The sequence below is a fragment of the Scyliorhinus torazame genome, chromosome 6 (genome assembly GCF_047496885.1).
Source record: "Scyliorhinus torazame isolate Kashiwa2021f chromosome 6, sScyTor2.1, whole genome shotgun sequence".
NCBI classification, from domain to species: Eukaryota; Metazoa; Chordata; class Chondrichthyes; order Carcharhiniformes; family Scyliorhinidae; genus Scyliorhinus; species Scyliorhinus torazame.
In genome coordinates this window covers 151,875,088-151,892,907 of record NC_092712.1, presented here as the reverse complement: position 1 = coordinate 151,892,907, position 17,820 = coordinate 151,875,088, and positions in this window count along the sequence as shown.

Sequence of the window (17,820 nt, the reverse complement as noted above, 5' to 3'; positions counted from 1 at the left end):
AGGTGGCCCAGTCCCAGAGGGAGATGGCCCAGTCCCAGAGGGAGATGGCCCAGTCCCAGAGGGAGGTGGCCCAGTCCCAGAGGGAGATGGCCCAGTCCCAGAGGGAGATGGTGCAGTCACTGGCTGATGTGGCACAGAACCAGAAGGTGGCGGCACAGTCGCAGCGTGATGTGGCGCAGTCGCAGATGGAGATGGTCCACTCCCTGTGCTCCATGGCCGTGAGCATGCGTTGAGACAACAGCAGGTCTGCAGGGCTGGCAGCGCCAGGTGACGGGGGAGCCTCAGGGGTTCGCTCCGCTTGCACTCCTGTCCCATGGAGTAGTCTGGGGCCATCGGGCACCCAGAGGCAGGAGGAGGCGATGGGGCCCACGCCGCTGACTCCTGCAGGGGAGGTGCCAGAACACTGCAGTGCCTTGAACTCCCTCCTGTCCCTGACCCATCACATGGACAGCAAGCAGAACGGGGTGACACCACGCCACCTGGGACACCCGAGCAGCTTCGGGTCCAACCAGACCCAATCGCCCCAGAAGACAGGCGCCAAATGGACCCCGGTCACAGTGTGGGAATCACAGCAGGCCGCCTCCACTCCTGATGTACCATCCGGAGATCCACATGGATGTAGCGTTATGGCCCATAAGGCCAGAACTGCAGACACCAGTTAAGTTGGCTCGGGTGCAGGCAGAGTATAGTGTTAGGGTCTAAGGCAGAAACCTGGGTATATTTGTTCACATTAAACACCTGTACACAACGTTACAACCTGCCCCGGTGCTCTGTGAGAAGGGTGTGAGGGGTGGGCTGGCCGCAGAGGCAAGTGGGGGAGGGGGAATGGACAGGCGTTGGGTTGGGCTTGGCTCAGGGACCGCAGTGGGACTGTGTGATGGAATGGCCAGCTCGAATGCAGGTGGACGGTGGAAAGTGCTACCACGGGCAGGAGTCAGGCATTGTCAAACCAGAGCTCATCGCAGAGCGGGTTGTCATCATCCTCCATCCCATGGACCAGACCCGGTGTTACTGCCAACCCAGAGCCCGTAGTGAGGCAGGTAGGAATCTCGGAGTGGGTTGCAGGCGGAGGGGTGGCCGGGGGTGGGGTGTGGAGGTGGGATGTGGTAACCCTGCCCCTGGCCATTCCCCCCTCTCTCCCAAGTCAGCGAACCTGGAGGTGATTAGAGTGTCCCGTGTGCAGCGTCCCTGGCGCGCACGTTGTGCAACCTCCTATGGCTGTCCTTGCCCCACATCCTGCACGTTCTCGGCCTCTCCTACATCCTCCTAGTCGACGAGGACTGACGTTCGTCCTCCTCCTCCAGCACGTCGCCCCTCTGCTGCGCGATGTTGTGGAGGATGCAGCAAGCCATCACGATGCAGGCCACCTTCTCAGCATCATACTGGAGGGCTGCTGCAGGCGTTCCTAGCACCTGAACTACATCTTCAGGAGGACGAAGCACCACTCGATCAGGCCCCTGGTCGCAGATGGGCGTCATTGTAGCGGGTCTCCGCGTCAGTCTGTCGCCTCCGGATGGGCATCATCAGCCACAACCGCAGTGGAAAGCCCCTGTTGCCTTCGAGCAAACCTCCAGCCAGGGCAGCAGTTTGAAAAGACCAGGAACTGTTGAATGTGCCAGGATGAAGGCATCGTGCACACTACCAGAGTGTCGGATGCAGGCGTACATGATGCGCAGCTGATGGTCACACACCAGCTGCACGTTGATCAAGTGGAACCTCTTTCAGTTTGCAAAGGGCGACCTGTCATCTGTAGGTGCACGTAGGACGACATGCATCCCATCAATCACCCCTGGACCAGGCGATGCCGGTGAACTCCGCTGCCCGGGCATCCTGGTGGGCACGGTCCACATTGAAATGTATTGTGCCGACTGGGCATATAGGACCTTGTGATGTTGTGGATGCACCTGTGCACCGAGCTCTGATTCTGGACAGGTCCCCGCTTGCCATTACGTAGAAGCTCAGGGCGACCGTCACTTTGACCGGGAGCAGGTATCCTCCCTCATTCTCCTGCGGTGCCACGTATGCCATGATCTGGCAGATATGTCGCACTGTCCGCCTGCTCAGCCAGAGTCTTCGACGGTATGCCTGGTCCGGCAAGTTTTCAAATGACAGGCGCTGCCAGTACACATGAAGCTTCATGCGGCGGCCCCTTTGCATCTCCTCCTCCTCGGCCTGTTGGGGGCCCAGTTCTCCATCCTCAGTGGCTGTCTCCTATTCCTCTGGGGCACGCTCCGCCGCTGCAGCATCCTCAGTGCATCCCCTAGGGCTGCGGCGACTAGGAGGAAGGACACCATTCCTTATGACTTAGAGAGTAACTTGCTGGTATTGCTGTTCCACATATCTGCTGCCCTTGTCCTTCTAGGCGACAGTGGTCACAGGTTTAGAAATTGCTGTCAAAGAAGACTTGGCAAGTTGCTGTACAGCATTGTGTACATGATAACATTGTTTTCACTGTGCGCCGGTGGAGAAGAGACAACATCTTCAAATGGTGGATGGTCTGCTTTGTCCTGGATGGTGTTGTGCTTCCTGAGTGTTGTTGGGGCTGCATTCATCCAGGCAAGTGGAGATTATTCCATTACGCTCCTGATTTGTACCTTTAGATGGTGGACAGGGTTTGGGGTATCAGGAAATGAGTTACTCGCTGCAGAATTCTCCGTTTCTGACCTGCTCCTGGAGCCACAGTATTTATATGGTTAGTCTAGTTTAATTTCTGGTCAATGGTGACCCACAGGATGTTGATAATGGGAGAGTCATTTTCTGCAGCAGTTTGGCATAACGAATGGTTTGTTAGGCCATTTCAGAGCAAATCACAACATGGACACACCCTTGTATTTCTCCTCGTACAACAGCAGCATTCACCTCTGACGAAGGGCCGGCCATCTTCCCAAGGCTGGAAGTGCTCTTATTGAGTCTGCGGCCTCAGGAACCCTTCCCACTGTCCTTAATTGAACAACAGACCGAGACCCAGTCAATCTTTATCATTGGTGCCGGTCAGTCTACAGCTCCAGTCCAAACCAACACAGGCCTCTGTTTAAATGAAAGACACAGGCCGCTGCTTTCTTCAGCTTAAAGACACATGTCCATTAGTCATCCATGGATCAAAAATGTAATAGCAAAAACAAAAGAAAGGGGAATAAGGGAATACACAGGGAATATACAGGAAGGGCACTCATCTATGATTATCTTAGGGCAGCACGGTGGCACAATGGTTAGCATTGCTGGCTCACGGCGCCGAGGTCCCAGATTCGATCCCGGCTCTGGGTCACTGTCCGTGTGGAGTTTGCACATTCTCCCCGTGTTTGTGTGGGTTTCGCCCCCACAACCCAAAGATGTGCAGGAAAGGTGAAATGGCCACGCTAAATTGCCCCTTAACTGGAAAAAATTAATTGGGTACTCTAAATTTTTTTTTAAAAGAAAGAAAAAAAAAATCTATGATTATCTTGTAATCTTATGGTCAGTGGACTCAGCAGGGACAGAGAATGAAACCTTGTCCCCTGGCCTGTAAAAGTCAGTTCCACTTTATGTAGTTCACATAAAAAATGAGTATTCCCGCAAAACCTTTGTCATTGCCCTTTTCACGCGAGTAAAGATGAAAGAAAATTAATTGATAGATCACGGATTAGAAGAGGTTATGGTATAATATCCATGGGATAAAGTGAAAATCTTCCACTGACCTTTGCCAGCAGCAGAGGCGTAGAGGCAGCATCGAGACTGGATGTTTGAGCAGAGGCAGTGGTCATCCTTAGTGCATTGTACGCTGCCTGGTCACTTCTGGTTTGGTGGTGATGCCAGTTCACTGCAGTCTTGTTGAAAACTGGTGAATGTATTAAGTTAATAATGAGTTATAAGGGCAGAAGAAGCACTCCTGAGTGCTTCTCCTGGCTCGTATTAAGTTTATAGGCCACCATTCAGCCCCTGCCAATGGCCTTCTTCCCCTGCAGCCTCCTGAAGACTTTGCGAGGTGTTGTGCCGGCCCTCTCTTACTGCAGCTCGCCAGTCCTACCCTAATGGGGGGGGTGGGGTGGGGGGGGGGGGGGGGGGGGGGGCAGACACATGTGCCCGGACCCTGCAGTCAGCCTCATTAGGAGTGTGCAGACATTCTGTGACAGCTGTACATATGCTTGAAGCAGACCAGCAGCCAAGCTCCAGTACAGGCTAATAGCAATGAAGGTGACTTAGCTTTTAATTTCTACATCTGGACGCTTCAGGTTCCCTCAGGGCATATCACTGATCTCTGCCAAGTCTGCTTGCCGTAGGAACATATCGCAGAGATCATAATGCTTCAGGTGCCTTGGTCAAGGGAGGGAGCAGTGGCTCAGTGAGTTCTATAAAAAAAGGATTTCTCCTCACTGTGATCAAATGCTTGATGCAACAATTTGCCGTGCAGACGGGATATTCACATGAAGCTTATCAAACCCAAGCAGGAAGATACAGAATAAAAAGATATTAAAGAATTTGTGCAGCCTGTACAAGACCTTAGACAAATTCTCAAAGATTAAACCTGTGGCTATGTATTCCATAACCTACAATGCAATAACAGTTATCCGGCCCATACAATGGCCAGTTGCAATCCACTCAGTGTTGCCCATTGGTAAAGCTCCACTGCTGCCAGCAAATCTCATTACTCAATGGAGCCAAGTTCCCCACCACCAGCAGCAGCATTTACTCTCTGGCCAAATAACTACTGCGTTCTGTCAAATCAGTCGGCATCACAGTGAGGTAGTCTGGGAACAGTGTCCTTCAGTCAGCATCATAGTGAGGCAATCTGGGAACAGTGTCCTGCAGTCAGCATCACAGTGAGACAATCTGGGAACAGTGTCCTGAAGTCAGCATCACAGTGAGGCAATCTGGGAACAGTGTCCTGCAGTCAGTTCCAGTTGAAATAAATTAACTGAGAAGCGGGGCAATGGGCCGAAGGGCCTTTTCTGTGCTGTCAGACTTTGTGATAAGCACCAAGGAGAGGTAAAAGTCAGAGCCAGCATAAGTTATAAGTAATTATAATGAGTAATACAAAGACAAATAGGTTGAAATAGAATTATACAAGGAGACTTAAGTTAAGGTAAGAGACGTATCTTTATGACTAAGTAATTTGAAAAATTAGCAAGTAAGACAAAGTATGTTTAAGTTGAAGACATGGCAGGTGAGGTCAGCCAAGTGGAATGTGTGACCTGTCATATGTGGGAAGCCATGGACTCCACTAGCATCGTAGATGACCACATGTGTAGAAAGTGCTCTCAACTGCAGAAACTTGATCTCTGAGTTTCGAGCTTGAGCAGTGGCTGGAGATACTGCGGCACATCCGCAAGGCTGAGAGTTATGTGGATAGCATGTTTAGAGAGGCGTTCACACTGCAGCTTGAGGAAAGAAGAATGACCACCAGGCAGTCCAAGAGAAACAGGCAGATAGTGGAAGAGTCCCCTGGGGTCCTGCTCTCAAATCAGTTTTCCATTTTGGAAGCTAATGAGAACACTGGTTCCTCAAGGGAGGGCAGTCAGAGCCAAGCTTCTAGCATCACAAGCAGCCTGACTGTACAGGAGAGGAGGAAGAAGGAAGAAAGAGTGATAGTGTGAGGGCATTCATTAGTTAGGGGACAGACAAGCGTTTCCGCGGCCACAGATGTGACTCCAGGATGATGTGTTGCCTCCCTGGGCCCAGGGATGTCACTGAACGTCTGCAGGGCATCCTAAAGGGGGAAAAGCTGATAAGTCAGAGGTTGTGGTACATGATGATGCCAACAATATATATAGAATGAAGGATGAGGTCTTGCATCAAGAATTCTGGGAGCTAGGCAGTAGATTAAAAAGCATGACCTTTCAATTGTAATCTCTGAATTACTCTCGGTGCCCTGTGCTAGCAAGTACAGAAATAGGAGAATAGGGCAGATGAATGTGTGGCTCAACAGTTGGTGCAGGAGGGAGGGTTTTAGATTCCTAGACCACTGGGATTGTTTCTGGAGAAGGTGGGACATGTACAAGCGGGACCGTCCGCATCTGAACCAGAATGGGTCCAACATCCTTGCGGGTTGGTTTGCTAGTGCTGTTGGGAGGAGTTAAACTAGCTCAGCAGAGGATGGGACACAGAGCGTTGGTACTATAGGGACACAGCATACTATAATACAGGAACTAAGACAAAGGGAGTTCAGCTATGTTGAGTTCCAAGGGAATATGGTGAGGCTGGATGGTCTGTATTTTCATGCTGGGAGTATTACAGGTAAGACTGCTGAGTTAAGGATGTGGATTAACACATGGAATAGTGATATTATTGCTATCACAGAGATGTGACTGAGAGAGGGGCAGGACTGGCAACTCATCATTCTGAAGTCTAGGATCTTCAGGCGAAGCAGGGAAGGGCGTAACTGAGGAGGTGGTGTTGCATTATTAATTATGGAGTCAGTTACTGCAATAAGAAAAGGCGATATCTTGGAAGGGTTTTCAAATGAAGCTTTGTCGGTAGAGCTTAAGAATAAAAGGGGGAAGTTATATTGTTGGCAGTGTATTATAGGTCCCCAACAGTCAGATAGGAAAAGGGGAGCAGAAATGATCCAGCAAAGAGCAGTAGAGCGGAGCTGCTGATTGGCTGTTGCAGGGGGCAATTTGCATACATTTGTTGTGCTCACCCTAACTTGAAGGTGTACCTGAGCAAGAGACCCTAGCTGTTCAAGTGAAGACAAGCATCCAGCAGAGGGCAGTAGAGCGGAGCTGCTGATCGGCTGTTGCAGGGGCAATTTGCATACGTCTGTTGTGCTCACCCTAACTTGAAGGTGGTTTGTGGAGGAGCTGTTGTCAAGTGACACTTAAACCCGAAACACTTCTTCAGTGTTTCCCTCCCTACCACCTCCTCTAACCAAAAAAAACCCAACTGATGTAAAGATCAAGAGGAAGGCTCGAGGGCAGGTAGAAGTTGAACCGTGAAGTCACAGCCTGCAGGTAAGGGGTTGGCTGGTGACTGGTAAGTAGTTTTTCTTTTATTTTCCCTCAGGTGTTATCGTACAGGGCGCAGAGGATGCTGAGTAAGTGCTTGCTGAGAAGGGGAGTGAATAACAGTTAAGCTCTTTCTTTCTTTTTCTCTTTTTATCTAGAGGGGCTGGCAGGGAAGGTAGTGCAATGTTCCTCCTGCAGAATGTTTGAGGTGAGGGACGCCGTCAGTGTCCCTGCTGATTTCATCGGTGGGAAGTGCACCCATCTCCAGCACCTCAGAAACCGCGTTAGGGAACTGGAGCTGGAGATGGATGAACTTCGGATCATTCGGGAGGCAGAAATGGTCATAGATAGAAGCTTCAGTGATGCAGTTACTCCGAAGAATAAAGATAGATGGGTGACGGTGAGAGGGGCTGGGAGGAAGCAGTCAGTACAGGGATCCCCTGTGGTCATTCCCCTTAGAAACAAATATACCACTTTGGATACTGTTGGGGCGGGGGGGGGGGGGGGTGGCATACCAGGGGTGAGCCATGGGGTACAGGTCTCTGGCACAGAGTCTGTCCCTGTTGCTCAGAAGGGAAGGGGGGAGAGGAGTAGAGCATTAGTCATTGGAGACTCATAGTTAGGGGGATAGATAGGAGATTCTGTGTGAACGAGAGAGACTCGCAGTTGGTGTGTTGTCTCCCAGGTGCCAGGGTGCGTGATGTCTCAGATCATGTTTTCGGGATCCTTAAGGGGGAGGGGGAGCAGCCCCAAGGCGTGGTCCACATAGGTACCAACGACATAGGTAGGAAAAAGGATAGGGATGTAAGGCAGGAATACAGGGAGCTAGGGTGGTAACTTAGATCTAGGACAAACAGAGTTATTATCTCTGGGTTGTTACCTGTGCCACGTGATAGTGAGACGAGGAATAGGGAGAGAGAACAGTTGAACACGTGGCTACAGGGATGGTGCAGGAGGGAGGGTTTCAGATTTCTGGATAATTGGGGCTCATTCTGGGGTCGGTGGGACCTCTACAAACGGGATGGTCTACACCTGGACCAGAGGGGTACCAATATCCAGGGGGGGAAATTTGCTAATGCTCTTCGGGAGGGTTTAAACTTGTTCAGCAGGGGCTTGGGAACCTCAATTGTAGCTCCAGTATACAGGACGTTGAGAGTAGTGAGGTCATGAGTAAGGTTTCAAAGTTGCAGGAGTGTACCGGCCGGCATAGAGCAGGGACAGGAATGGTTGTTGCCGGTGCCGGGGTTTAGATATTTCAGGAAGCGCAGGGAAGGTGGTAAAAGAGGGGGAGGGGTGGCATTGTTAGTCAAGGACAGTATTACGGTGGCAGAAAGGATGTTTGATGAGGACTCGTCTACTAAGGTAGTATGGGCTGAGGTTAGGAACAGGAAAGGAGAGGTCATCCAGTTAGGGGTTTTCCATAGGCCTCCGAAAAGTTCCAGAGATGTAGAGGAAAGGATTGCAAAGATGAGTCTGGATAGGAGCAAAAGCAACAGGGTAGTTGTTATGGGGGACTTTAACTTTCCAAATATTGACTGGAAACGCTATAGTTCGAGTACATTAGATGGGTCCATTTTTGTCCTATGTGTGTAGGAGCGTCTCCTGACACAGTATATAGATAGGCCAACGAGAGGCGAGGCCATATTGGATTTGGTACTGGGTAATGAACCAGGACATGTGTTAGATTTGGAGGTAGGTGAGCACTTTGGTGACAGTGACCACAATTCGATTATGTTTACTTTAGTGATGGAAAGGGATAGGTATATACCGCAGGGCAAGAGCTGTATCTGGGGGAAAGGCAATTATGATGCGATGAGGCAAGACTTAGGATGCATCGGATGGAGAAGAAAACTGCAGGGGATGGGCACAATGGAAATGTGGAGCTTGTTCAAGGAACAGCTACTGCGTGTCCTTGATAAGTATGTACCTGTCAGGCAGGGAGGAAGTGGTCGAGCAAGGGAACCGTGGTTTACTAAAGCAGTCGAAACACTTGTCAAGAGGAAGAAGGAGGTTATGTAAAGATGAGACATGAAGGTTCAGTTAGGGCGCTCAGGGGTTACAAGTTAGCTAGGAAGGACCTAAAGAGAGAGCTAAGAAGAGCCAGGAGGGGACATGAGAAGTCTTTGGCAGGTAGGATCAAGGATAACCCTAAAGCTTTCTATAGATATGTCAGGAATAAACGAATGACTAGGGTAAGAGTAGGGCCAGTCAAGGACAGTAGTGGGAAGTTGTGCTTGGAGTCCGAGGAGATAGGAGAGGTGCTAAATGAATATTTTTCGTCAGTATTCACACAGGAAAAAGACAATGTTGTCGCGGAGAATACTGAGATTCAGTCTACTAGACTAGAAGGGCTTGAGGTTCATAAGGAGGAGGTGTTAGCAATTCTGGAAAGTGTGAAAATAGATAAGTCCCCTGGGCCGGATGGGATTTATCCTAGGATTCTCTGGGAAGCTAGGGAAGAGATTGCTGAGCCTTTGGCTTTGATCTTTAAGTCATCTTTGTCTACAGGGATAGTGCCAGAAGACTGGAGGATAGCAAATGTTGTCCCCTTGTTCAAGAAGGGGAGTAGAGACAACCCCGGTAACTATAGACCAGTGAGCCTTACTTCTGTTGTGGGCAAAATCTTGGAAAGGTTTATAAGAGATAGGATGTATAATCATCTGGAAAGGAATAATTTGATTAGAGATAGTCAACACGGTTTTGTGAAGGGTAGGTCGTGCCTCACAAACCTTATTCAGTTCTTTGAGAAGGTGACCAAACAGGTGGATGAGGGTAAAGCAGTTGATGTGGTGTATATGGATTTCAGTAAAGCGTTTGATAAGGTTCCCCACGGTAGGCTACTACAGAAAATAAGGAGGCATGGGATTCAGGGTGATTTAGCAGTTTGGATCAGAAATTGGCTAGCTGGAAGAAGACAAAGTGTGGTGGTTGATGGGAAATGTTCAGACTGGAGTCGAGTTACTAGTGGTGTTCCACAAGCATCTGTTTTGGGGCCACTACTGTTTGTCATTTTTATAAATGACCTGGAGGAAGGCATAGAAGGATGGGTGAGTAAATTTGCAGATGACACTAAAGTCGGTGGAGTTGTGGACAGTGCGGAAGGATGTTACAAGTTACAGAGGGACATAGATAATCTGCAGCGCTGGGCTGAGAGGTGGCAAATGGAGTTTAATGCAGAAAAGTGTGAGGTGATTCATTTTGGAAGGAATAACAGGAAGACAGAATACTGGGCTAATGGTAAGATTCTTGGCAGTGTGGAAGAGCAGAGAGATCTCGGTGTCCATGTACATAGATCCCTAAAAGTTGCCACACAGGTTGAGAGGGTTGTTAAGAAGGCGTACGGTGTGTTAGGTTTTATTGGTAGAGGGATTGAGTTTCGGAGCCATGAGGTCATGTTGCAGCTGTACAAAACTCTGGTGTGGCCGCATTTGGAGTATTGCGTGCAATTCTGGTCGCCGCATTATAGGAAGGATGTGGAAGCATTGGAAAGGGTGCAGAGGAGATTTACGAGAATGTTGCCTGGTATGAAGGGAAGATCTTATGAGGAAAGGCTGAGGGACTTGAGGCTGTTTTCGTTAGAGAGAAGAAGGTTAAGAGGCGACTTAATTGTGGCATACAAGATGATCAGAGGATTGGATAGGGTGGAAAGTGAGAGCCTTTTTCCTCGGATGGTGATGTCCAGCACGAGGGGACATAGCTTTAAATTGAGGGGAGATAGATATAAGGCAGATGTCAGAGGTAGGTTCTTTACTCAGAGAGTAGTAAGGGCATGGAATGCCCTGCCTGCAACAGTAGTGGACTCGCCAACACTAAGGGCATTCAAATGGTCATTGGATAGACATATGGACGATAAGGGAATAGTGTAAAGGGGCTTTAGAGTGGTTTCACAGGTCGGCGCAACATCAAGGGCCGAAGGGCCTGTACTGCGCTGTAATGTTCTATGTTCTAGACAATTCACTGAGGTATATAAAAATAACAATAATAGGTTAATTATATTAGGAGATTTCAACTTCCCCAACATTAATTGGGATAGTCATAGTGTAAACGATTTAGAGGAGGCAGATTTCTTAAATGTATTCAGGGGAGCTTTTATGTTAACATGTAGAAGATCCAACAAGGGATGGTGCAGAGCTGGATCTAATTATGGGGAATAAAGCTGGCCAGGTGTTCGAGGTGGCAGTGGGGGAGCATTTTAGTGATGGTGGGGGAGCATTTTAATGATAGTGATCACAACACAGTACGATTTAACTCTGTTATGGAAAAGGAAAAAGATGGTCTGCAAACAATTGATTTTGGATTGGGGAAAGGCACATTTTATTAGAATAAGGCAGAATCTGACCAAAGTAGATTGGGAACAGCTTCTTGTGGGAAAATCTAAAGCAGAGCAGTGGGGAACTCAGTGACGCGATGAGGTCATCAATTCTCGCAAGAGGCCTCTCATGAGACTTAGGACACTCGGGACGCCTTGGAGGAGGTCCAATTGGATCTCACGAAGTGTCGTTATCTGGATCTTGTCCTCACTGGGCGGATCCAGATTTGGATATTTAAGTGAGCAGTTAGCTTCACTAAAATATGTCTATACCGAGTATCCCAAGGCCTGCGATTGAACGCCTGCGCCTGAGAGACCCACCGTGGTGCTGTTTTGCACTGGTTTCCACAAATGTGGACCAGGTGTAATGGCACTTTGGAGGGAGGGGTTCCCCAGATGATTGGAGGCCCCCAGGTGGTCAAGCTTTGGGCAGGGTTGTACTCTGTCACCCCTGATGCCAACTTGGCACTGCCAACCTGGCACCTTGGCACTACCACCTCATCAGCCTGGCAGTGCCACCCAGGCACCCTGTCAGTGACTCCCTTGCACTGCCAGGGTGCCCATATGGCAGTGCCACACTGGCAGGGGTTTCACCAGGCTGACTGTACCAAGGTTCCCCAGTGCCAGGTAAACCATGCGTGGCATCGGGCCCGGGGGTGCCCTGCCTTTGTGGGGTGAGGGGGAGCTCGAAGACCCCTAATTGGTAAGTTGGGGCATTGAGGGAGTCAAGAGGTCATGGTCAGAGGGGGAGAGGGTCAAGAGATTGGACGACATTTAAAAATGGCGCCCCGATCTCTTCCTGCAATGCTCTCCCGTGTGCACTGCAGCTATGCCAGCTTCAAGGCTGCTCAGAAAGCAGCTCAGGCTGCATGAAATTGCCATCCCTTTGCTTCTCAGATGAAAGACCAGACTAGGTGGCTCAAATAAAAGCAAATTACTGCTGATGCTGGAATCTGAAACGAAAGAGAAAATGCTGGAAAATCTCAGCAGGTCTGGCAGCATCTGTAGGGAGAGAAAAGAGCTAACGTTTCGAGTCCAATGTCTCTTTGTCAAAGCTAACAGACCGAGAAAGTGGGAAATATTTATACTGTGGAGTGAGAATGAAAGATGAGTCAGAGCCATAGAAACCCAGGGAAACGGGGAAAGAGTGCTAATGGAGCCACAGAAACCAAGGGGAAAGAGTGCTAATGGAATTCCCCAGAGAGAACAAAAGGTGTGAAAGGCCAAACAGCAGAGACACTGACATCAGAGGGTGAACTGTGGCAGATGGAGATGTGGGGGAGGGGAAGGGGAAGCAAAGGGGAGAAAGGGTAAGGAAAGGTGGATAAGATGGGGGTTTAAATATATATTAAGAAAGAAAGACATGGTAAAAGACAGTTAAAATAAATGGCATGAAAACAAAAGGGTCGAGGTGGGGTAGAGCTAATATCTGAAGTTGTTGAATTCGATGTTGAGACCGGAAGGCTGTAGCGTGCCTAACCCGAAGATGAGTTGCTGTTCCTCCAGTTTGCGCTGAGCTTCACTGGAACACTGCAGCAGGCCAAGGACAGACATGTGGGCATGGAGCAGGGTCTTGTGTTAAAATGGCAAGCAACAGGAAGGTCAGGGTCCTGAATGCGCACAGGCTGAAGGTGCTCAGCAAAGCGATCACCCAGTCTGCGTTTGGTCTATCCGATGTAGAGGAAACCACAGACTAGGTGGCTCTTCCGACATTAGTGCAATGATATCCCAAATATTCAGAACCAGTGGGGAGCTTATTCATCAGTACTCTATAGCAGGAAATCACAGACACGGTCTCCATAATGTTCACCCTATCTAATGAATGGAGCGAAAATTGTAGCAGTTATGCCTATGATTTTCCAGCATGTTCCCTGTGGACAAACTTCCCAAGCACACATTTGGAAAAGTGTCCCTTAATCTCCTGTTTCTCCATTGCCTCCACAATCGTCTCCTATAACCCATTGTGATCTGAGTGTCATCCCACGGAAACTCCTTGTTGACACTAAAGAAATCTTAATGGAGTCTAACATGGCGCTCGGAAGAACATTGGTTGCTGTGAAAGCGATGGCAGTGACCTGGTGAAATTGCTTCCGTTCTACTCCTGTGTGTGAGTTTGCAGAACTCAGCCATGAGAACAGTAAAGTGCAGTAATTGGCTTCATTGCTCCTTGGCTTTTTCACATTGTTTAAAAATTGCAAACATCTCAAATATAACCAGGCATTAATGTTACTTTGGTCAATATTAATGTTTTTGCAAATTCTAGTTTGCAGCAACAAATTATAGCAATTGAATAAAACACCAGTTGAGCCCATTATTGGCAATGTGTGGGTGTGGGGGTGGAATAAATACAATTAACTAAAGTAATTGCATATCCTAAACAGTATAATGTTGTACTCCACCAATTCCAGAAGACACATTTGGATGAGACTTTAATAGTAGTGGAAGACTAAAACAAATACAATTCAAATTCCCTTCAACAAAAGAGAATATGAGGGTATGCAGAACATAAATAAAAATGAAGGCATTATATATTAATACTAACATTACCGGATCCCTTTATGTGTCAGATTTATGCTTCCAGCTGATATGCATGTGAAGAATTTCCACAAATGCAGTAAGTTTCAAATTGCAGGATAACTTGTGCCAATCTTGCCTTCATCAATTTCCTGAGGATCTCACAAGCACGTGCTGGTATGTTGACAAAAGTGGAAAACAGTGCAATCAGGGCCCAGAAATTACAAACGTTTGTTATATTCCTTCATTTTCCTTTGTTTTCGGGGTTCTATTATTCTATAAGGAGAGAAGTGTCGACCACAAACCTGAACGCTCCATGAAAGATCTTTCAGAGGACTCAAGGGAGCTGAAATCACTGTTTTTATGGAGCAGTTTGATGGAGGGTTGCTGATTTTGCAACAAAGTATATGGAATAGATGGACTAGAGCAGTATTTTTCAAACTTTTTTCCCGGGGACCCATTTTTACCAAGCAGCCGACCTTCGGGACCCACGCCGGCCGACCGTCACGGCCCACGCCGGCCGACCTTCATCACCATTTTCACTTACCTTTCATGCGACAGGTGAGCCTGCTTGGTCCTCACGATCTCACTTGCTTTGTCATTCAATGTTACATTTATATATGGGTTGTTCATCAGAGGTCCTGGAGCTCACACACCACTGCTTTGTCCACAAGACCATAAGACATAGGAGCGGAAGTAAGGCCATTCGGCCCATCGAGTCCACGCCACCATTCAATCATGTCTGATTTCAACTCCATTTACCCGCTCTCTCTCCATAGCCCTTAATTCCTCGAGAAATCAAGAATTTATCAACTTCTGTCTTAAAGACACTCAACGTCCCGGCCTCCACCGCCCTCTGTGGCAATGAATTCCACAGACCCACCACTCTCTGGCTGAAGAAATCTCTCCTCATCTCTGTTCTAAAGTGACTCCCTTTTATTCTAAGGCTGTGCCCCCGGGTCCTAGTCTCCCCTGCTAATGGAAACAACTTCCCTACGTCCACCCTATCTAAGCCATTCACTATCTTGTAAGTTTCTATTAGATCTCCCCTCAACCTCCTAAACGCCAATGAATATAATCCCAGGATCCGCAGACGTTCATCGTATGTTAGGCCTACCATTCCTGGGATCATCCGTGTGAATCTCCGCTGGACCTGCTCCAGTGCCAGTATATCCTTCCTGATGTGCGGGGCCCAAAATTGCTCACAGTATTCTAAATGGGGCCTAACTATTGCTTTATAAAGCTTCAGAAGTACATCCCTGCTTTTATATTCTAAGCCTATTGAGATGAATGACAACATTGCATTTGCTTTCTTAATTACGGACTCAACCTGCAAGTTTACCTTTAGAGAATCCTGGACTAGGACTCCCAAGTCCCTTTGCACTTCAGCATTATGAATTTTGTCACCGTTTAGAAAATAGTCCATGCCTCTATTCTTTTTTCCAAAGTGCAAGACCTCGCACTTGCCCACGTTGAATTTCATCAGCCATTTCTTGGACCACTCTCCTAAACTGTCTAAATCTTTCTGCAGCCTCCCCACCTCCTCCATACTACCTGCCCCTCCACCTATCTTTGTATCATCGGCAAACCTAGCCAGAATGCCCCCAGTCCCATCATCTAGATCGTTAATATATAAAGAGAACAGCTGTGGCCCCAACACTGAACCCTGCGGGACACCACTCGTCACCGGTTGCCATTCCGAAAAAGAACCTTTTATCCCAACTCTCTGCCTTCTGCCAGACAGCCAATCGTCAATCTATGTTAGTACCTTGCCTCAAATACCATGGGCCCTTATTTTACTCAGCAGTCTCCCGTGAGGCACCTTATCAAAGGCCTTTTGGAAGTCAAGATAGATAACATCCATTGGCTCTCCTTGGTCTAACCTATTTGTTATCTCTTCAAAGAACTCTAACAGGTTTGTCAGGCACGACCTCCCCTTACTAAATCCATGCTGACTTGTCCTAATCCGACCCTGCACTTCCAAGAATTTAGAAATTTCATCCTTAACAATGGATTCTAGAATCTTGCCAACAACCGAGGTTAGGCTAATTGGCCTATAATTTTCCATCTTTTTCCTTGTTCCCTTCTTGAACAGGGGGGTTACAACAGCGATTTTCCAATCCTCTGGGACTTTCCCTGACTCCAGTGACTTTTGAAAGATCATAACTAATGCCTCCACTATTTCTTCAGCTAGCGCCTTTAGAACTCTAGGATGTAGCCCATCTGGGCCCGGAGATTTATCAATTTTTAGACCTCTTAGTTTCTCTAGCACTTTCTCCTTTGTGATGGCTACCATATCCAACTCTGCCCCCTGACTCTCCTGAATTGTTGGGATATTACTCATGTCTTCTACTGTGAAGACTGACGCAAAGTACTTATTTAGTTCCTCAGCTATTTCCTTGTCTCCCATCACTAGATTACCCGCGTCATTTTGGAGCGGCCCAATGTCTACTTTTGCCTCCTGTTTGTTTTTAATGTATTTAAATACACTTTTACTATCATTCCTAATGTTACTGGCTAGCCTACCTTCATAATTGATCCTCTCTTTCCTTATTTCTCTCTTTGTTATCCTCTTTGTTTTTGTCGCCTTCCCAATCTTCTGACTTCCCACTACTCTTTGCCACATTATAGGCTTTCTCTTTTGCTTTGATGCATTCCCTAACTTCCTTTGCCAGCCATAGCTGCCTAATCCCCCCTCTGATAACCTTTCTTTTCTTTGGGATGAACCTCTGTACTGTGTCCTCAATTACTCCCAGAAACTCCTGCCATTGCTGTTCTACTGTCTTTCCCACTAGGCTCTGCTCCCAGTCGATTTTCGTCAGCTCCTCCCTCATGCCCCTGTAGTTACCTTTATTTAACTGTAACACCTTTACATCTGATTCTACCTTCTTTCTTTCAAATTGGAGATTGAATGCTACCATATTATGATCACTGCCTCCTAGGTGTTCCCTTACATTAAGATCTTTAATCAAGTCTGGCTCATTACATAACACTAAGTCCAGAATGGCCTGTTCCCTCGTGGGCTCCATCACAAGCTGTTCCAAAAAGCCCTCCTGTAAACATTCAATGAATTCCCTTTCCTTGGGTCCACTGGCTGCATTATTTACCCAGTCCACCTGCATATTGAAGGTCCCCATGATCACTGTGACCTTGCCTTTCTGACATGCACTTTCTATTTTGTGGTGCATTTTGTGCCCCTGGTCCTGACCACTGTTAGGAGGCCTGTACATAACTCCCATTATGGTTTTTTTGCCTTTGTGGTTCCTCAACTCTACCCACACAGACTCCACATCATCTGACCCTATGTCGTTTAGTGCTATTGATTTAATTTCATTCCTAATTAACAAGGCAACCCCGCCCCCTCTGCCCACCTCTCTGTCTTTTCGATAGGTTGTGAATCCCTGGATGTTTAAATGTCAGTCCTGAACCCCCTGCAACCATGTCTCTGTGATGCCTACCACATCATACCTGCCAGTCACAATCTGTGCCACAAGCTCATCTACCTTGTTCCGTACACTGCGCGCATTTAAATATAGCACCTTTAATTCTCTATTGACCGTCCCTTTTTGTCCTGTTGTGGATTCTCCTGAACCACTCGCTCCAGCAGGTTTAGTTCTGAGATCCTGTCCTGTTTGTGTATCTGGCCGTCCTTTCCTTATTACAAAATAATCCATTAAAAATTTTACAGTCCTGTTGCTGCTTTGCTGCTGATAAAATGGAGGAATCGCAATCGCGCCCAGAGCACGTGTTCGGGATGTGTGACCTGCTCTCTGCCGTCGCTTCAGGCGGGAAGACTGCATTGAATTTTTAAAAATCTTCTCCTGGGTCAGCGCGCTGACGTCAGGAGGAGGCGGTGTTTCTTGCTGGGCTCCAGGCATGCGCAATGATATGGAGGGACCCATGCGCAGCGCGCCCGCATTCTGAATGCCGGTCGCAGCCGGCATTTTTAAAGCCGGTCACAGCTGGCATTATTAAAGCTAGCTGGTGCGGCCGTTGCGCATGAATTGACGCAATCGAGAACGCCGCGATGGGTGGCTCCGGGACCTTCTCGACACCCGCCCATGATCCACCCGCGTG